Source organism: Anomaloglossus baeobatrachus, chromosome 6 (genome assembly GCF_048569485.1).
Source record: "Anomaloglossus baeobatrachus isolate aAnoBae1 chromosome 6, aAnoBae1.hap1, whole genome shotgun sequence".
In the NCBI taxonomy this organism is placed as follows: Eukaryota; Metazoa; Chordata; class Amphibia; order Anura; family Aromobatidae; genus Anomaloglossus; species Anomaloglossus baeobatrachus.
The window spans coordinates 254,282,193-254,304,272 of record NC_134358.1 but is presented as its reverse complement, the minus strand read 5'-3'; positions in this window follow the sequence as shown (position 1 = coordinate 254,304,272).

The following is a 22,080-nucleotide window of genomic DNA, read 5'->3' as shown; positions in this document are numbered from 1 at the left end:
AGGACACATCAGTGGGCGGGACCAGGCGGATGGGAGCGCCCACCTAGGGGTCTTGAGGATATGGGGGAGGGAACCAGTTAGTTCAAGTTGGAGTTCAAGTTAGAGTTTAAGGGAAGTGGAAGTGCAAGTTCTAGTGGAGTCAAGTCTGAGCCTAGTGAAGGGTAGCCAGGGTAGTGGCCCTGGTCTACTGGCTAGGTGGCAAGCATTGGACCGTGTCCGAAGGCGACAGGAGTCCGGTCGTGGGAAATCCAAAGTGGACCGGGGCAGGGTTGGAGCCCACCGGTACCGACAGCGGAGATCCGGTCCGGACCCGTGCACGGAGCAGACACAGACATCAGGCAGGAGAAAAGCACCTGTATTACACCCCTGGGTGAGGGGCCTGTCCTCACAGCATCCGAGGGCACCAGTTACCAGCAACTTGGTTAATTTCTGGACTTGTGTCAGTTATTGCCTTATATCGTGAGTACTCCTGCACCACCTGGTCCAAGCCATGGACTGCACCTGTCACTCCCAATCCATTACACCGGGGACCCAGCCCATTAACAACCTACCCATGGAGCGAAAGTCACCATCTTGCTGCCCACCACCACCCCCGGGATTCTCTGAACTGCAGCGGCGGTGCCCCATTACCTCACCGCAGACCACAGGTGGTGTCACGGATCATAAACTTAAAAATTTCCCTTTACATATTCTCCTTTTTGTTGTGGAGCTTGGGATCACAAACCGGGTCACGCCACCGTGATACCTCTAGAAGCAACCCGGTTCTGAGTACCCCCTATCCCTGGGCGACACAAATTTTGGCGCTGTGAACAGGATTGTAATCCCTCCACCTACCTGGTGGAAGTGTGCCTTGTTTTTGACAGCCGCCATTTTGCCGCCATTTTTAGGCGCGAAAAACAACAAGCCCGAAAAAGAGCACAAAGTTGAGGCCCCGCCCCCTGGGATCGCGGGCGGAAGTTGGTAACTCCCCAGACAGGAATCACAAAGGACAGTGGGTCCAGCGAGACTGCTGTCGAAAAACCAAGGGGGAGGACAGAAAAAGTGGCATGTGACACAAGAAGATAAAAAGCAGGGACACCAGGAATTTGCCAAATCCCATTCCTGGACTAGCAAGCGGCAGGATGTCTCAGGGGTCCGACAACCAGCATGTGGAGAGGCCCATTCCCGGGACCGCCGACTGGATTGAAGCGCAAACGGAGAATATGTTGGAGAATCCAGGCCCAGGCGTATTTCCTCATGACGCGGTGGACCATCGAAATGAAGGGCCTGGCTGCAGCTGTTCGGGAGCGCAAGTTGGAGATGGCCTCGGAGGAGCGGGTACGCGGTGACCCACACCCTTATGCTCCTCAGGAACCGGCCGTACCGGCTGAGGGGTCCAGCCTGCCCCCATCCGCCACGTCGCCTCCCTCGCCACCCATGTCCACGGCCAGCACCTCGATCGGCCTGCTACCCCAAAAAAACGGCAGCGGGACCCGTCCCATCTAAAGAACAGGACCCAGAAATGGGGCCCTCGGGCCTTACCTGCATCCCCACTCCGGTACCCGTCCCAGCCCCGAGCCAGGCCACAGCATTAGGGATGTCACCCCCAGCTCCGGCAGTCTGCCCAGCCGTGACTATGATGACGTCGGCTCCGGGAGTCCGCCTGGCCGCAACCATGATGACGTCGGCTCCGGCAGTCCGCCCAGCTGAAACGGAGGTGGTGCCCGATCAGAAGCCACCAACGGCAGCCGAGCGGGTTGCTACTTAGTGCCCGGTCCCGGCTGTGGAGCAGCCGGGATGTACCTGCAGGGAAGCAGAGAAGGCCAGTGAAAGATGGGGCCCTCGGCAGAGAGAAAGGCCGGTCGTAGCCGGCACCGAGGGCATCCGTGTGGGGCAAGCTCCCGAGCAGGAGGAGGAGCATGGTACCCGTGCCCCATACTGGGAGCGACAGCAGCGGCAGCTGAAGCAGGAAATCGCTGCCCGGGAAAAACGTAAAGCCAAGGTGCTGGCATGCACCTACCAAGAAAAGGATCACCTACGACAGGCTACCTTCCGGGTGCGGGAAGGTCCGCCACTTTAACCCCCAAAAGAGATGGGGGTTAATCTACGAGCTGGGACTGGACTCCGAAATTTTTGTGTCCTGGAGGGATGTGGCCCCTCATCTGCCAACAGGTCACCCACACCGAGATCTGGAACCCGGGGACCTGGTAAGTTACACACGACACTGTGGAGAAAGAGGGTGGTTTGCCCTGGACATTAAAAAGTGGATGGTGGTCGATGGGCAGCCATGTCTCCAGAGCCCCTCACAGTCCCCTGTAGAAGATAAAGAGTAAATGGTAGTGGTTTCCGGCTACCTGTTAAACTGTCAAAGTTACCCCATTTTCAGTTTACAACAATGGACCAAGACCTCAGGACTGGTAAGGTCACCCCAAAAGCTTGCTTGGGTCCTGTAAATAACCCCTAATCACTTTCTTGTTATTCCTCACCACTGCACAGCCTCTGGAGAGGTCGATTGAAGAAAGGGCCTGCGGTGGAGTAGGCCAAGGCCCAACCACTAATAAAACCGGTGGCTAACCTCCATGCCAAGGGTCCCTGGACTATGGGGCCCTTGAGATGGACTGCTCGGTAAGGAACTTGTTACCTGGACCGTGCAGGCACCGCCCGGAACTCCTGATGACTTGGGAAAAGGGGTGTCCACCATGATTAGAGGTGGCACTAAAGAACCAGGTTGTTTGGGTGGTGGGTGAAGGAGGGGAAAGTAATGTTACCATGTTTGCAACGCTAAAGTGATGTGCCTCCCGTAAGGGAAGAAATGTTCTTAAAATGTTTTTACCTTTTTTCCGTTTATTTCAGAAAAATAAAAGGTCAGTGGTCAGACAGCCCGCGGATGGGCTGTATTAAACCAATGGGGGAATGTGATTCCCTGGCGCCGCCAGGTGGTCACAGAGAAACAGTAGACCCCACACAACACCATCCCACATCAGGTACCATCTGCCACAAAACCGTAGCCACCCCCCTCAGGGTAGGAAGGACACACCAGTGGGCGGGACCAGGCGGATGGGAGCACCCACCTAGGGGTCTTGAGGATCCGGGGGAGGGAACCAGTTAGTTCAAGTTGGAGTTCAAGTTAGAGTTTAAGGGAAGTGGAAGTGCAAGTTCTAGTGGAGTCAAGTCTGAGCCTAGTGAAGGGTAGCCAGGGTAGTGGCCCTGGTCTACTGGCTAGGTGGCAAGCAGTGGACCGTGTCCAAAGGCGACAGGAGTCCGGTCGTGGGAAATCCAAAGTGGACCAGTGCAGGGTTGGAGCCCTCCGGTACCGACAGCGGAGATCCGGTCCGGACCCGTGCATGGAGCAGACACAGACATCAGGCAGGAGAAAAGCACCTGTATTACACCCCTGGGTGAGGGGCCCGTCCTCACAGCATCCGAGGGCACCAGTTACCAGCAACTTGGTTAATTCCTGGACTCGTATCAGTTATTGCCTTATATTGTGAGTAGTGTTGAGCGGACCCGAACTGTAAAAGTCCGGATCCGTGCGGTTTCAGCGGCCGATCAGGGTCCGACCTGGACCCAGGAATCCGGCTGCACGATCCGGGTTCGGGATATTTTTTTTTTTTCTCTCCCTCTCTCACTAAAATATTTCAATGTCATTTATGCATCACAGTTTTCAGTTGATTGTCACTCCTATTTTCCATTTAATTCTAGCATCGTTTTGCAAGCAGTAGTAATTATGTTAGATTAGCGTAATCTGATATGATTTTCAGATGTTCACTTTCCTGATTTATATTACAATTTTTATTTGCATCTGAAAACCATATTTTTATGAATTACAAAATGGTTCACACAGGATCGGAGCCAATGTCCTGTCATCTCGGTTTATATACTGGAAATATAAAACAGAATTGGAAGAGGTTTCTCAGATGTTTCTCTAAGCCGCGGTCGCAGCAAACATTTCATACCACTCTCTGCATAAATTTAATCACAAGGCAAAAGAGAAGGCACAAAATGCATACTTCCCATAGGACCGCAACGAGAACGTGTAAACTGGAACCACTCTTATTACTCCAGGATTAAAGAGAAATATGTTTCTGCGGCATTGGAATTATAGATAAAATTTGACATATATTTTACAATATATGTGTTATATACAAAGGAATATTTTAAACAGCGCAAACAATATGTAATGATTTTTTGCAACTTTACAGAGTAAATAAACTTTTATTATTTTTTATTTATAATTTTGCACAGCATGGAAAGTTATGAAACTTTGCAAATTGCTTTTTTAAGAGATTTGTCTTCATCAAAATTGCATGTAAGTGGATTCCAAATTCCTGCTTTTCCCGGCCTATTTTTCTGCCTTTAGCTGCAATAGGCTGGGGTCACATAAGCATATAGAAATCAATCTGATTTTCATCCAGAAAAGTCAGACAATTTTTTTTCTCACTTGTCAGCCATGTGCAATCTGTTTTTACAGTAGCAGCTTTTAATAATTTATATCACTATTTACAGTCTCCTATGTTATGGATTTGAAATGTATGCGGAAAAATCATATGCTATACTGTGATATACATTTTTTGTAGCATATACGTAGTATAAACTTCAATGGGTGAGACTCATCCGGTTTCTAGAGGAAAATCGAGCATGTGCTGTTTTGCTTTTTTTACACACAGATGGTTAGTAAAAGAAAAAAAAAAAAGAAAGAAAAAAAAAAAAGAGAGAAAAAAAAACCCCGTTCGTCTGCACTGCCTTATTGAATAACATTGGACCGAGTGCGGTCTGTTTTTTCACAGATAGTGCTTAGACTAAAAATATGGTTGTGTGAATGAGCCCTTAATATTGGAATATACTCATTTGGATGCTGGCAGTAAAAGAGTCAGCACTAGAGATTAGCGAACCCGAACTTTAAAGTACAGGGTTCGGTACTGACTTTTAAAAAAAAAAAATCAGTGTTTGCGTTCGGATACTGTACATATGCAAACCACTTGATCAAGCTTCACTGCTCGGGTGTGCACGCTGCTCGGCCCAGTGTGATCCGCTTGCAATCTCTGCATGGCTCTTACTGGGGGTAAAACAAAATTTTCGGATGTAGTGTGTCCATTAAAAAAAAGCCCTTTCTCCCCTGTATGTGTTCTGTTCATGGCTGACTAGATGTGGGTGGAGAGCTAAACTGCCCAACCAGTGACTTCCAATGGGGTTCATGTCAAGTCTGGGTCCAGAACAGAACTTTTTCTATAGGCTGACTAAACCCGCAGAACCCAATCTTCCATGGGTCCGCTCATCTCTACTCAGCACCTATTGCCTCCTCTGTGTGATGATTGTCACTAGGTGGTGCTAGATATTACTTATACGCAGTGAATGTAGAGGTAGTCAGACAGGCCGAGGTTAGAACCAGGAGGAGACAACAGTAAATGGGGGAAAACAGAGACAAGGTCAGGATACAAGCCGAGGGTCAGGTTTCTAGGAGAGTATGTACAGAATACAGGGAGCAGGCGAGGACGTGGTCAGGAGGAAGTTTGAGGTCAGAAGTCGGGAAGTAACAACAGGGACTGGGGGCAGGCAAAGGAGGGACAGAAGCAGTCCGGAGTTGAGAGGTCAAGATCAGATCACTGAGCACCACGGAAGCCAACAGCACAATGGTACACAAGGAAGTATGACTGGAGAGCTAACACGCTCGCTAATGAAGCAGAGCAATCACTGGGAACAAGATGCATATGTGTAAGCACCTCCCAGGACCAGCGTAGAACCCAGTGCTGCAAAACAACCTGTCCAAAGGAGCTCAAGAACCAGCAGATCATCCAACCTGCAAAACGATCTGCACAATAAAGCAACAACACCTGCTCTGCAGGAGAGCATGGCAGAACAGAACATTACAGGATGTTCAGCACATCGGAACCGTGACACTCTGAGGGGTACTTTGCACGTTGCGACATCGCTACTGCGATATCGTCGGGGTCAAATCGAAAGTGGTGCACATCTGGCGCTGGTAACGATGTCGCAAAGTGTAAAGCCTAGATGCACCGATAAACGATCGCAAAAGCGGCGTAAATCGGTGATCTGTGTAGCGTCGGACATTTTCATAATGTCGCACCAATAGGAGATACGATGTTGTTCCTCGTTCCTGCGACAGCACATATCGCTGTGACGCCGCACAACCCACCCCCTTAGGAAGGAGGCGGGACGACGGCCAGAGCGACGTCGCAGGGCAGGTAAGTGCGTGTGAACCTGCCGTAGCGATAATGTTCGCTACGGCAGCTATCAAAAGATATCGCATGTGCGACGGGGGCGGGTACTATCGCGCTCGGCATCGCTAGCCAATGCTAGCCATGTCGCAGCATGCAAAGTATCCCTGAGTGTTGAGTTTATCAAAGCAATCTTCTGTAGCAGGTTTATCCCCAGAGTAAAACCTCATTCAGATGTCAGATTTTTGACCTATGTGAAAAACGTCCAGGTTCCATCAGTGATTTTTATTAGAGTTTCATCAGTTTTTCCACTGATGATAAGAAAAAAAGTTTCTCCAACTTCTCGTATCTGTCAGGGAAAAACAATCATCTCATGGATGGCATCAGAGTTCTGTCCGATTTTCTCATGGACCCAAAGACTTTCATTGCCAACTTAGATCCGACACTTGGATCAATATCGGACATGTCTCCTTGAGTTTGCATGGACTCGGTCCGCAAAAAGTCACTGATGTGAACAGCTGCATGGACCATAATTATGAAGGCTACCCATGAAGAACACGGATAACACTTGTACATGAAAACTGAAGTGTGAGTGAGCCCTTAGTGGGACACATGCTCAGATCACCCTTTCACTGCCAGCATCCAAGTGTGAACATAGTGATATCAATGCAGCTAGAGACAGGTAAATAGACTGGGGTTTGGAGACCAGCCTTTTTTTTTTTTTTTTTTAATAGGAATGAAGGCAAATACCTAATAAAGTGATTTACAACATTTCACAGATTTCCATTCTGGACAAAATAATTAAAAAGAAAAACAGAAATAGAGGTTTAGGTATTCATTAAAGACATTATTAAAGGGAACCTGTCAGGTGCAATATGCACCCAGAACCACTAGCAGTTCTGCGTGCATATTGCTAATCACTGCCTAACTGTCCCTGTATACACTAGCATAAATAAAGAGATCTTTAGAAAGAGTATTTTTAAAGATCGTTTAGTTAATGTTAATGAGGTCAGGGACTAGTCCCAAAGGCTTGATTTCCCTTGGCTAGTCGGCCCCCTTAGCATGTTAGCATTACCCTAAGGGCGTACTAACATGCTAATGAATGTGTAGCTTTGCCGCACATACCTCACTCTTCATGGTGGCCAGCGGAGGATGGATGTGCACTGTGCATGATCTGAAGTCCCCGGATCGCTTCCTTCCTGGCGCGGCGCACACACATGCGCCCTTGGCGTGTTGATGGCTGGGTTCGCGCTAAGGGGAGGCCAGCTTGTGTGCGCAGGCGCCATCTTATGACCACTCATGTAGGAAGTTACTACAGCCGTCTATACTTACGGAGGCGGGCCTATTTTACGGCTGCACTTAGTAATGGTGCTACCATTTCCTTCTTCCCCCCTGATGAAGCAGCAGGTGACCCCGTAGGCCGTGAAACGTGTGTTGGGGTACACCACTCTGGACCCTGGGCTTTACTCCTATCTAGGTAAATACTTTGATCTATTGCTACTTTGCAACTTTGTTTTTTCTGGGCTGCATGCAGTAATCACTTGTTTACATGTATCCTGTATACCTCGATCTGCATGCAGCTAAGCTTAACTGATTTTGTGTTTTGCCCAGAGTTCCTTTCAGTGGTGTTTCCCATTGTCCTGCACACACAATTATTCCACTGTCCATTTGTACTTATGAAATTGTACATGTGACACGCCCGCACCGGAGTCTAGGGGCACTTGTTACCAGGCCGACTCTGTTTCTGCTCAGAGGGATGTCACAGCGACAGGGCCCAGTTCCGTGACCCCAGCGGTGTCATAAAATAAAAGGAATTATTTACAAGAGATTTATAGTTCCTGATGCCACCTGTGGTGTGCGGCAAGATATGTGCCACCGCTGCTATTCAGTTTCCTCTGGGGATTGATGGTGATGCAGTTGAGTTGGTATAGCTCTCCACAGGTAGAGCTGAGTTACCCGGCTGAAGATAGTGTTGTGGAGTAATGGTGGGGTGCAGGGCCGGAGACTCAGAGAATAACTAGGCAACACAGGAATGCAGTCATAAGGTCTTTACTCACAGTTCAGAGTTGCAGGTTACAACGACTAGTCAGAGGCTGCCCTCAGAGTGCTGATTTCCGCTGTGATTGGCTCCAGACAATCCAGGATAGTTCGGAGGCACAACCCGGTACACCATTCAGTGTCCTTTCCTGGTCATCTCCCTGCGCTGACCTCTCTCGCCTGTCCCACATCTGCACATACAGAGCCCCGAGCCGGTGTCTGCGGACCCTGTCGGGTGGCTTGAAGCTCTATCCCTTGGCCCTATGGGGTCACCTTTTTACTGGATGTGTGTGGATGTGGTTCCAGTACTTGCAGTAGCCTTAGCCTCCGGTTTGCTAGCTGAGTCTTAAAGTTCTCCAATAGTTTGAGGGCCGGTCCCCTATGCGAACAAATCCCTCCACACCAGTATGCCGGTGTGGAAAAGAGTCCACGGGTGTATGGCGCACTTCCCGTGGTCCTAGGACCCTTTCTCTCCCACGATCCTGAGACGAGCTGATCCAGCCCTCGTCCCCAGGACCGTGCTCCTCCGCGTCCTGTTCCAACTGGCTCACGTTCTACAGACTGCTCCCACTAACTAGACTCTACTCCCAGGGTTGGCTTCGGACTGTGCGTTACTATAGCGATATCAAAGGTGCAACTTGCCCTAACCACGGTTTAGTGGAGTGTTGCTAAATGAGAGTGTCTGTGTTTGTGTATACCGGTTTGTGATCTCCTGCTTGTCCGGGAAATGGATACTATACCTCTGGCTAAGGTGCAGTACCTTTGTGGCGACTGAAGCCTCAGGGGTGCCACACATGCACTATGCAGGATGATTTGGAACCTTTTCTTTTAAAGCCATATCCCTCCTCTTGTTCTTACTTTTTATGCACGATTGCACTTTATTGCAATTTTCAATAAATACTTCTTGATTCAGCATTAACTCTTTGTCCTCTGGTTTCTTCATCGTTATCTGAGTTGCTGGTAATCTGTTTGGGGGATTTCCCTCCATCCTGGTTACAAAATTATTAAATTTGGATGGAAAATAGGTGTTTAACTAGTATATACAGAGACTGCTAGGCAGGGATTACTAATATGCACTCAGAGCTGCTCATGTTTCTGAGTGCATATTGCACCTGACATATTCATTTTAAAGGGGTTTTCTAGCCAACTTTTAACATAAATTAAAGCATATACATCTAACTAATTCCCTACTGCTCCTTCCTCTTCTAGCGATGTCTGTTCACCAACTAGTACTTGTTTTACTTCTTCCAGCATGTGCTGCAGCCAATCACTGGATGCATCTGTGTTGCCACTATGGCCAGTAATTGGCTGCAGCTGTCAAAGTCTATGACAGTAAGGTCAAAGATATCGATCAACAATCCCTCCTGACCTCCAAACACCTATACTGTACATGCTCAGCTCAGAAGTACGATCAGTAAGAAGAGGGGGGTAAACTGCCACCTGAGACATTATCATTCTAAGTGCAAGAGAACTGTGCAGTTGGCATCTATCTGCCCGATCTTTATATACCTCAACACATGACATTCTGTAAGTGAGTTGGGGTCAACCATAAAAATCAGATGGTCATCCAGTCTCCACTCCTAAAAACATTGTGCATTAAGAATGTAAGCCTATAGTCTAGTATTACTAAATATCTCCTTGTCTGTAGATGAGCATAGTTTCATAGTTTTTAAGGTTGAAGGGAGACTCTAAGTCCATCTAGTTCAACCCGTAGCCTAACATGTTGATCCAGAGGAAGGCAAAAAAACCCCAATGTGTCAAACAAGTTCCAATGGGGAAAAAATTTCCTTCCTGACTCCACATCCGGCAATCAGACTAGTTCCCTGGATCAATACCCTGTCATAAAATCTAATATACATAACTGGTAATATTATATTTTTCAAGAAAGGCATCCAGGTTCTGCTTAAATGTTAGTAGTGAATCACTCATTACAACATCATGCGACAGAGAGCTCCATAGTCTCACTGCTCGTACAGTAAAGAATCCTCGTCTGTGATTATGATTAAACCTTCTTTCCTCAAGACGTAGCGGATGCTCCCGTGTTCCAGTCGCAGGCCTAGGTGTAAAGAGATCTTTTGAAAGGTCTCTGTACTGTCCCCTCATATGTTTATACATTGTGATTAGATCCCCCCAAGTTTAATAACCTGTCTTGGTGTTGCAGCCCACCCATTCCTCTAATAATCTTGGTCGCTCTTCTATCTACCTGTAAGATTATGCTATTTATCACCTTCTATACTTTTGCTATCAAGAAAAGCATCCATTCCTCTTTTAAATTCATTCAGTGAGTTGGCCATCACCACTTCCTCAGGAAGAGAGTTCCAGAGCCTCACTGCTCTTATCGTGAAGAACCCTCTTCTATGCTGATGTAGGAATTTTCTTTCCTCCAATCGAAGAGAATGCCCCCTTGTTTTTGTCATAGTCCTTGGTACAAACAGATCATGGGAGAGATCTCTATATGGCCCTCTGATATATTTGTACATTACATGTTTATTAGGTCTCCCCTAAGTCTTCTCTTTTCTAGAGTAAATAGATCTAATTTTGATAACCTTTCCGTGTATTGTAATGCACCCACTCCATTTATTATTTTAGTAGCCCGCCTCTGAACCCTTTCAAGTTCAGTAATGTCTTTCTTGAGCACCGGCGCCCAAAATTGCACACAATACTCCAAGTGTGGTTTGACGAGTGATTTGTACAGAGGGAGAATGATGTTTTCATCTCGTGCCCCCAGACCTCTTCTAATGCATCCCATCACCCTATTTGCTTTGGTGGCTGCTGCCTGACACTGGGCACTCCAATTTAGCTTCTTATTGACTAAGATGCCTAAGTCTTTTTCCATGTCTGATTTCCCAAGCAGTTTCCCATTTAGTAAGTAATTGTAGCATCTGTTTCTCCTTCCCATGTGCATAACCTTACACTTATCTCTGTTAAATCTCATTTGCCATTTTTCAGCCCAATTCTCCAATTTACTCAAATCCATCTGTAGTTGCAAACTGTCCTCCTTTATGTTAACTACCTTACATAGTTTTGTATCATCTGCAAATACTGATATTTTACTCTGTAAACCATCCACCAGATCATTAATAAATATATTAAATAGTAGGGGGACCAATACAGACCCCTGTGGCACCCCACTAGTAACCCTGACCCAATCTGAGTATGCGCCATTAATAACCACTCTTTGTTTTCTACCACTTAGCCAGCTACCTACTAGTGATGAGCGAGCATGCTTGTCACTACTCGGTACTCGCACGAGTATCACTGTACTCGGGCTACTCGGCGGGGACCGAGTAATCTCGCGATACTCGTGCTGTACTCGTGGTCTTCATCCCTGCATGTTGGCGCTCTTTTGAGAGCCAGCCCTCATGCAGGGATTGGCTGGCAGACCACTGCAATGCCACAGCCCTGTTAGTTGTGGAATTGCAGTGATTGGCCGGCCCGCACAGCGTGACCGAGCCTTTATACCGGCCGGCGCGCTGTGCTCTGCTCACAGCCATCCAGACAGTCAGTGCAGGGAGAGTGTCGCTGCTTCAGGGAAAGGTTTGCGGCCCTTTATAGCTATTTCCGTAGCAGGGCTGCAAACAGTGTGACCAGAAGTCCTTCTCAGGACTATTCTAGTTGTATACAGACAGGCAGGGTATAGCCAGGTCGGAGTACAGTAGCAGAGTCCTTCTCAGGACTATTGTTGCTGTATACAGGCAGGGTATAGCCAGGTCGGAATACAGGCTAGTGACCAGAAGAGTCCTTGTCAGGACTATTGTAGCAGTATACAGGCAGGCAGGCAGGCAGGCAGGGTATATAGCCATTCCTAGTGGTGACCGTATACCAGCCTTCATCATATCTGGGGCTGGTGTACACAGTCTAAAACAGTCCAGATAGTGTCAGACTTCTCATTAATTGTCGCTCCTAAAAACCTGTTAGGTTCTTAGTGCGTCCGTGCTTGCATTTAAAAACCGCACGTGTGTGCCTGTCGGTGGCAGCGTACAGGTGCACTTGTGTGCGTTTTTACCAAACTATTATATAACGCACAAGTGTAGTGTATAATACACGTCAGTCAGCAGTGGCTGATAGTGTCAGAGTTCTCATTAATTTTTGCTCCTAAAACCTGTTAGGTTCTTAGTGCGTCCGTGCTTGCATTTAAAAACCGCACGTGTGTGCCTGTCGGTGGCAGCGTACAGGTGCACTTGTGTGCGTTTTTACCAAACTATTATATAACGCACAAGTGTAGTGTATAATACACGTCAGTCAGCAGTGGCTGATAGTGTCAGACTTCTCAGTAATTTTTGCTCCTAAAACCTGTTAGGTTCTTAGTGCGTCCGTGCTTGCATTTAAAAACCGCACGTGTGTGCCTGTCGGTGGCAGCGTACAGGTGCACGATTTGCACAAACTTGGATATAATGCCCAAGTCTAGTGAATACACGTCAGCACAGCATTGCAAAATGTGCCAGGGCGTTGGCAAGGAACAAGGAAGTGGACGTGATGGTGGTGCAGGCAGAGGCCGAGGTCGTGGGCAAGCTCTAATTTCGCCACAACAAAGGGCCACATCTAGTCGCTCGCACGTCCTGTCCCAAATTCTTGGGGACCGCAGCAGTACACCGCTCTTGAACCAAGACCAGTGTCAACAGGTTGTTAGTTGGATAGCGGATAATGCTTCCAGTCAGATTGGCACCACCACAAACACTCTGTCTTCCACACGGTCAAGTGTCAGTAGCCGTGATACTGCACCGCACATTTCAGAACCTGATCCTCCTTCCTACCACAAGGCTGAGTACACGTCCTCGGACATTAATGATCCCACACTTGGACACTCGGAAGAGCTGTTCACGTTTCCATTCGCACATTCTAGCCTCTCGCCAGCTCATGTTGAAGTGGGTCATGAGGAGATCGTATGTACAGATGGCCAAATATTTGAGCAGCCACGTTCTCACGAAGTTGGCAACGTGTCTCAACAAGGGGTGGACGATGATGAGACACAATTGTCAGGAAGTCAGGAGGAGGAGCAGGGTGCGGAAGAGGAAGACGACGTGGTGGATGATCCAGTAACTGACCCAACCTGGCAGGAGGATATGCAGAGCGAGGACAGCAGTGCACAGGGGGAGGGAGGCGTAGCATCCCAACAGGCAGTAAGAAGCAGGGTGGTGGCTCCAGGCAGAAGTCAGGCAACCGTTCCCCGGAACAACAACACGACACAAGGTGCCTGTACAAATGTTAGGTCTTCCCGAGTCTGGCAGTTTTTTAAGTTGGCTCCAGATGATTCTAAAAAGGCCATTTGCAACACCTGCCGTGCCAGCATCAGCAGGGGTACCAAAACTAGCAGCCTGACCACCACCAGCATGATCAGGCACATGTCAGCCAAGCACCCGACTTTGTGGGAAGTACAACAGAGTCGAGGAGCAGTGCTTGCTGATGTCACTGCTACGTCTTCGCTGGTTGTGCGAGCCAATCCCCTGTCCATGCTGCCTGCGAACAAGCCTCCTCCGGTCCTGCACCTGCAGTTGCCTACGCAGAAATAACACCATCATCAAGCACGTCCTTGTCCCAGCGCAGCGTTCAGTTATCCATTCAGCAAACCTTTGAACGCAGGCGCAAATACACTGCCAACACCCCACATGCCACAGTTCTAAATGCTAACATTTCGCGACTGCTTGCGCTGGAAATGTTGCCTTTTAGGCTGGTGGAGACAGAAGCATTCCGCGACCTGATGGCGGCAGCTGTCCCACGTTACTCGGTCCCCAGCCGCCACTATTTCTCCCGGTGTGCCGTCCCCGCGTTGCATAACCACGTGTCACAAAACATCACACGTGCCCTGAACAATGCTGTTTCACCCAAAGTCCACCTAACCACAGACACGTGGACAAGTGCTTGTGGGCAAGGCCGCTACATCTCGTTGACGGCACACTGGGTTAATATTGTGGAAGCTGGGACCCAGTCTGAGCGAGGGACGGAACACGTCCTTCCCACACCAAGGTTTGCAGGCCCTACCTCAGTCAGTGTTTCACCCACACTCTACAGCTCCGGAATGTCATGCTCTTCAGCCTCCTCCTCCTCCTGCGCATCCTCATCCACTGTACCCTCCACACCAGTCCCAAGCTGGAAGCACTGCAGCACTGCCTCGGCGAAGCGGCAACAGGCTGTGCTGAAGCTAATCTGCATAGGTGACAAACCCCACAATGCAGAAGAGGTGTGGACAGCTCTGAAACAGCAGGCAGATCACTGGCTCACACCTCTGAACCTAAAGCCAGGAAAGGTCGTGTGTGACAATGGCCGGAACCTGGTGGCGGCTTTGAGGCGAGGCCAGCTGACACATGTTCCATGCGTGGCCCATGTGCTCAACCTCGTGGTTCAGCGGTTTCTAAAGTCATACCCAGAGCTGTCTGATCTGCTGGTAAAAGTTCGCCGCCTGTCTGCACATTTTCGAAAGTCACCTACTGCTTCAGCCGGCCTTGCCGGCTTTCAGCGCCGTTTGCATCTTCCGGCTCACAGACTGGTGTGTGATGTCCCCACGCGTTGGAATTCAACTCTGCACATGTTGGTCAGGATATGTGAGCAGAAGAGGGCAGTTGTTGAGTACCTGCATCACCTAAGCCGTCGGGAAATGGGTCAAACTCCACACATAACACCTGAGGAGTGGAGATGGATGTCCGACCTATGTACCATCCTCCAAAACTTTGATGACTCCACCAAGATGGTGAGTGGTGATGACACCATTATTAGCGTCACCATACCGCTACTCTGCCTTCTAAAACGGTCTCTGCTCAAAAACAAACATGATGCATTGCAGGCAGAGCGCGATGAGTTGCAGCAAGAAACAGTAGTGGGTGTGGGTGATAACACACAGCCCAGCCTCGTCTCATCACAACGTGCAGTGGAGGACTATGACGAGGAGGAGGATGAAGACATGGAGCAAATCTCCGGCCAAATTGAGGATATGACATGCACACCAGTCATATCCTCGGTTCAGCGTGGCTGGCCAGAGGACAGGGTAGATGAGGAGGAGGAGGAGGAGGAGGACAGCATGTTCAGTCATCGTGTTGGTCAGGCTACTAAAGTCCTGGCTGTTAAGAGTCTGGCGCACATGGCTGACTTTATGGTAAGCTGCCTGTCTCGTGACCCTCGCGTTAAGAACATCTTGGCCGACAATCATTACTGGTTGGTAACACTGTTAGACCCACGCTACAAGGAGAACTTTATGTCTCTTATTCCCGAGGCGGAGAGGTCAACCAAAATGCAGCAGTTCCGGAAGGCCATAGTCACGGAAGTAGGCAAAGCATTCCCCTCACAAAACGCTAGCGGCATAGGTCAGGAATCAGTGGACAACCAAGGCGTACAGCCGAGAGAGGCACAAGTCCAATCTGCCAGAGGTAGGGGAACAGTCTTTAAGATGTGGGACAGTTTTCTCAGCCCCTCACGTACCACAGCCCCTGAGGTGCGGGGTAGTGCCACAAGAAATCCTAAGTTTGCCCAGATGCTCAAGGAGTACCTTGCAGATCGAACAACTGTACTCCGACATTCCTCTGTGCCTTACAATTATTGGGTATCCAAGGTGGACACGTGGCATGAATTGGCTCTCTACGCCTTGGAAGTCCTGGCCTGCCCTGCCGCTAGCGTTTTGTCAGAGCGTGTTTTTAGTGCCGCAGGTGGAATCATTACAGATAAACGCACCCGCCTGTCAACTGAAAATGCTGACAGGCTGACTCTGATCAAGATGAACAAGGGTTGGATTGGGCCAGACTTCACCACACCACCAGCAAATGAGAGCGGAATTTAAAGTTTGTAACGGGAATTTGCCATGTACCTCCAGTCACCCATGGGTACACACTTCTGGACTTTGGATAATCGCTGGACTGCTCCTCCTTCTCCTCATGCGCCACCATGATGACCGTTACAATAGTTAGGCCTTTGTTTCAGGTATACCCCCAGTGGTAAATTTTTTCGCCCATTCTTTGCAGAATGGACATTACAACGACAGGAGACCCGCTCCTTTGCAATGGGAACAATGTTTTGAGGCCCTCATGCATGTCTCTATCCAGGGACAACGTGGAGCCTCCCAATTTTTGGCTGCCCTGCCAAAGGGCTATACTATAATACACCCACTTCCTGACAATGGACACTTAATGTTTTGAGGCCCTCATGCACGTCTCTATCCAAGGACAACGTGGAGCTTCCAAATTTTTGGCTGCCCTGGCTAAGGGCTATACTACAATAGACCCACTTCCTGACAATGGGCACTTCAGGTTTACAGGCCATCATGCACGTCTCTATCCAGGGACAACGTGGAGCCTCCCAATTTTTGGCTGCCCTGCCTAAGGGCTATACAACAATAGACCCACTTCCTTACAATGGGCACTTCAGGTTTACAGGCCATCATGCACGTCTCTATCCAGGGACAACGTGGAGCCTCCCAATTTTTGGCTGCCCTGCCAAAGGGCTATACTACAATAGACCCACTTCCTTACAATGGGCACTTCAGGTTTACAGGCCATCATGCACGTCTGTATGCAGGGGCATTGGTGAACCTCAAAATTTTGGACTGCCCTGGCAAAGGAAAATACTACAAAGACTCACTTCCTCAAAATAGCCACATTAGACTCAGAGGCCTTTATGTACGTCTCTTCTCAGGGACATCGGAGTGCCACACAATGTTTTACGTAAAATCTTTCATGTATTGATCTCAAAAAGTAACATACATTAGCTCTATCTCACTATTGGGTATGTGCCCTTAACATTTCCGCCATGAAAATTCATTTTGGTGTCATTTTGGAAGGTTTTCTGGTGAGTCCGTAAAAATGGCGTAAAACGCGGACAAAATTGTTCACAGCTGTGACTTTTGAGTGATAAATGCTTCAAGGGGTCTTCCCCATGCTGTTGCCATGTCATTTGAGCACTCTTCTGAGACTTTTGTGACATTTTTAGAGTTTCCACATGCTGCCGGGGGTCATTTCACAAAAATACTCGGGTCTCCCATAGGATAACATTGGGCTCGGTGCTCGGGCCGAGTACACGAGTATCTTGGGATGCTCAGCCCGAGTCTCGAGCACCCGAGCTTTTTAGTACTCGCTCATCACTACTACCTACCCATCTACACACATTTTCCCCGAGCCCAAGCTTTCTCATTTTACTTAGCAGTCTTTTATGTGGGACAGTGTCAAATGCTTTACCGAAGTCGAGATAAATGACATCCAATGATTCTCCTCGGTCCACGTGAGAGCTTACATCCTCATAGAAGCTGATCAGGTTAGTTTGACAGGAGCGATCCTTCATAAATCCATGTTGATATGGAGTTAAACAATTATTAACATTGAGACATTCCATAATAGTATCCCTTAAAAACCCTTCAAACATTTTACCCACAACAGATGTTAAGCTTACCGGCCTATAGTTTCCAGGTTCCCTTTTACACCCTTTTTTGAATATTGGTACCACATTTGCTAGCCGCTAATCCAGTGGAACAGACCCAGTTTCTATAGAGTCTTTAAATATAAGGAATAGAGGCCTGTCTATCACATTACTTAACTCCCTTAATACCCGAGGGTGAATGCCATCAGGGCCTGGTGATTTGTCAATTTTAATGTTACTAAGTCAGTTCTGCATGACCAGCTGAGGGAGGATTCTCCGGTCGTGATGTCTGTGTAACCAAACCCCCTTATCCTCTAAGAATAAACACACGGACTGCATGCGACTTGGTTCAAAATGGCCACAGCAGCCTTTTATTGCCTATTGTTTTACAAACTAGCACCTTAGGGACGCCGTCCAACGGGCGACCCAAAACAACCACATAAAGGTAACAATAGACAATAACATTTACAATACCCCCCGGGGTAGGCCCAGTCCACTAACTACTACTCCCCCTGCCCCCGGCCGCAAAACACCGACCCAGAGACGAGGTGCCAATCACCCACGGATTGACCCCCACACTTTGGCAGAACAGCGTGCCTGCCACATCTCGGAACCGAGAGCCACCATACCAAGACAATGACTCCCGGTCCAGCCACCAATCACTTCCAAACCTCTGGACCAGACCTACCCCCCCCCGCTGCTGTGACAAATAGCATCCCAACTACCCAAAAACATCCCCCACATAACAACACAAAGGGAGGGTGGGCGGGGATCGTTCGGTGTCCGGAAACAGAAGAGGAGGTAACTCTTCCCTCTCCCGGACTAACCCTTTCCCTACTCCTCCTCTTCCTCCCAGGCTAAGACCATCCCAAAATGCCATATTAGGCATCCACACAACTGTCCCTATTAACCCCATCACTCCCTACCTCCCCCTTGGTCATGTCGCCCCTCCCCCCCAAGTGGGTCCGTGGCTTTCTCTTCTTCCTGGGTTAGGCAGGTCATACTTAATGAAGCGTTTACATGATCACTCTGCATTTCCCGTGGCATATGCTTTTCCTGTGTGAACACAGTTGAGAAAAAAGTATTTAAAACATTTGCTTTTCCCACATCGCTTTCTATGATTTTACCCTCATTGTTCTTTAAAGGGAACCAATCATCAGGATTTTCGTGTATAAGTTGCAGCCAGGGCCGGCGTCAGCACCCGGCAAACCCGGGCAAATGCCGGGGCCCTGGAGAGCCGGGGGGGCCCACTCGGCCTCGTCAGTTCTCCTGTCCCTTGGCCGGGGCCCACTCGCCTTTACAGTTCTGCGGTCCCCGGCCGAGTTCCGGGGACCGCAGTCCTCGGCAGCAATCTGCGGCGCCGTCACTTTAAGGCGCGCAGACATCCTCGTTTGAATTTCATCTGTGGGCGGAGCTACCGCCTTCTCAGTCCCACAGATGAAGGAGGCGAGCTTCTGTCCGGCGCTGTGTGGGCCCCCTCTCCACCGTGACCTAATCGGGTAAGTGCCCTCCCCGCCTCCCCATTATAGGCCCCGGTGAGCTGCTTCTACCCCCTGGATGTATGCCCTGGCCCCTGCCAATGCCCCCACCCGCCGATTCCGCGGGTGTGGGCCCCGCCGAGCCGCGGGTGCTGGCCCCGCCGAGCCGCGGGTCTGGGCCCTGCCGAGCCGCGGGTGCTGCCAGTGCCGCTGGTGCTGTCCCCGCCAAGCCGCGGGTGTGGGCCCCACAGAGCAGCAGAGTTGTGTGCATTTGTCTGAATGTAGCAGAGTTGTATGTGTTTGTCTGAATGTAGCAGAGTTGTATGTGTTTGTCTGTATGTAGCAGAGTTGTATGTGTTTGTCTGTATGTAGCAGAGTTGTATGTGTTTGTCTGTATGTAGCAGAGTTGTATGTGTTTGTCTGTATGTAGCAGAGTTGTATGTGTTTGTCTGTATGTAGCAGAGTTGTGTGTGTTTGTCTGTATGTAGCAGAGTTGTATGTGTTTGTCTGTATGTAGCAGAGTTGTATGTGTTTGTCTGTATGTAGCAGAGTTGTATGTGTTTGTCTGTATGTAGCAAAGTTGTATGTGTTTGTCTGTATGTAGCAGAGTTGTGTGTGTTTGTCTGTATGTAGCAGAGTTGTATGTGTTTGTCTGTATGTAGCAGAGTTGTGTGTGTTTGTCTGTATGTAGCAGAGTTGTATGTGTTTGTCTGTATGTAGCAGAGTTGTGTGTGTTTGTCTGTATGTAGCAGAGTTGTATGTGTTTGTCTGTATGTAGCAGAGTTGTGTGTGTTTGTCTGTATGTAGCAGAGTTGTATGTGTTTGTCTGTATGTAGCAGAGTTGTATGTGTTTGTCTGTATGTAGCAGAGTTGTGTGTGTTTGTCTGTATGTAGCAGAGTTGTATGTGTTTGTCTGTATGTAGCAGAGTTGTATGTGTTTGTCTGTATGTAGCAGAGTTGTATGTGTTTGTCTGTATGTAGCAGAGTTCTATGTGTTTGTCTGTATGTAGCAGAGTTGTATGTGTTTGTCTGTATGTAGCAGAGTTGTATGTGTTTGTCTGTATGTAGCAGAGTTGTATGTGTTTGTCTGTATGTAGCAGAGTTGTATGTGTTTGTCTGTATGTAGCAGAGTTGTATGTGTTTGTCTGTATGTAGCAGAGTTTGTGTGTGTGTTTGTCTGTATGTAGCAGAGCTGTATGTGTTTGTCTGTATGTAGCAGAGTTGTGTGTGTGTGTGTCTGTCTGTAAGTGTATATGACTGTATATATTTGTCTGTTTATATGTATTTTTGTGAGTTTGTCTTTAAATATGTATATGTTCGTATCGGTGTCTGTGTGTGGATGGGGCCCACTGGGACTCTTCCGCCCGGGGCCCACAAAAACCTGGAGCCGGCCCTGGTTGCAGCCAGTGCAGTACTGGCACTATCATGCACAGTGTGTACATACCATTAGAGGGCAGCTCGGGTGTTTAGGCAGTGAAATTCATCTTTATAAAGTTTGAAATTTCGTGCACTTTTTGATTGACGTGTGCACCTCTGCAGATAATGTCCGGGCGGGTTATGCAGGAGTTCCCCGCCCCCCCACCAGCCTGTTCCTCCCTCTCTCCTGATGTCCCACCAGCCTGTTCCTCCCTCTCTCCTGATGTCCGGGCGGGTTATGCACGTGTTCCCCGCCCCCCCGCGCCGCCTGTTCCTCCCTCCCTCCCTCTGGCTGTATGTAAATATCTAATCTTCAGAAACATGGCGCCGGAGTGGGCCTCTGCGCACAGCGCTTATCTCCGGCGCCATGTTTCTGACGCCCGCATCACATAGCTTGGTGTTAGAGGGCGGCGCATGCGCCCTCGCTCCTTCAGATCCCATTGTGACCGCAGGAGCGAGCGCAATCACAACAGGACTGCAGAACAGCTGATCGCAGGACGCGATTACCTGCTGCTCCTGTATCGTGCCGCCCCAGGACACCGGGCCAACACACCAGCCGGTGTGACATCGCTGTGGCGCCGCCCTCTCAGACACCAAGTTGTGTAATGCGGGGGCTTCAGAAACATGGCGCCGGGGATAAGCGCTATGCGCAGAGGCCCACTCCGGCGCCATGTTTCTGAAGATTAGATATTTACATACAGCCAGAGGGAGGGAGGGAGGAACAGGCGGCGCGGGGGGGCGGGGAACACGTGCATAACCCGCCCGGACATCAGGAGAGAGGGAGGAACAGGCTGGTGGGGGGGCGGGGAACACGTGCATAACCCGCCCGGACATTATCTGCAGAGGTGCACACGTCTATCAAAAAGTGCACGAAATTTCAAACTTTATAAAGATGAATTTCACTGCCTAAACACCCGAGCTGCCCTCTAATGGTATGTACACACTGTGCATGATAGTGCCAGTACTGCACTGGCTGCAGCTTATACACGAAAATCCTGATGATTGGTTCCCTTTAAAGGGCCAACACCATCAATTTTAATCTTTTTTCTGTTTATATAATTAAAGAATAGTTTGGGATTTGCTTTGCTTTCCTTAGCAATGAGTCTCTCAGTTTCTACTTTTGCTAAATGTATTTGTTTTTTACACATTTTATTTTTTCTCTATATATTTTTAATGCTTCTTCGCTGCCTTCTTGTTTTAGCTTTTTAAATGCCTTTTTCTTATTATTCATTGCCCCTTTTACATCCTTATTTAGCCACATTGGTTTTCTCCTGTTCCTAACCCTTTTATTTCTGTACGGTATGGCTCGCTCGCAGTGGGTGTTTAATACCGATTTATAAATTTCCCACTTATTTTCTGGGCTCCCATTTTTGAGGACATTGTCCCAATCAATTTGGCGAAGGTCTTCTCTAAGCTGATCAAACTTTGCTTTCCTGAAATTCAGCGTTTTTGTAACCCCCCTCCAAGGCACCTTACTGAAGGACAAGTGGAATTGCATTTTATTGTGGTCACTATTCCCTAGGTGCCCACCCACTCGTACGTCTGTTATTCTATCTGGCCTGTTGCTTAAAATTAAGTCCAGAAGGGCTGCCCCTCTAGTTGGGCCCTGCACAAGTTGGGACAGATAATTATCCTTAGTTACTGACAGAAGCCGGTGTCCT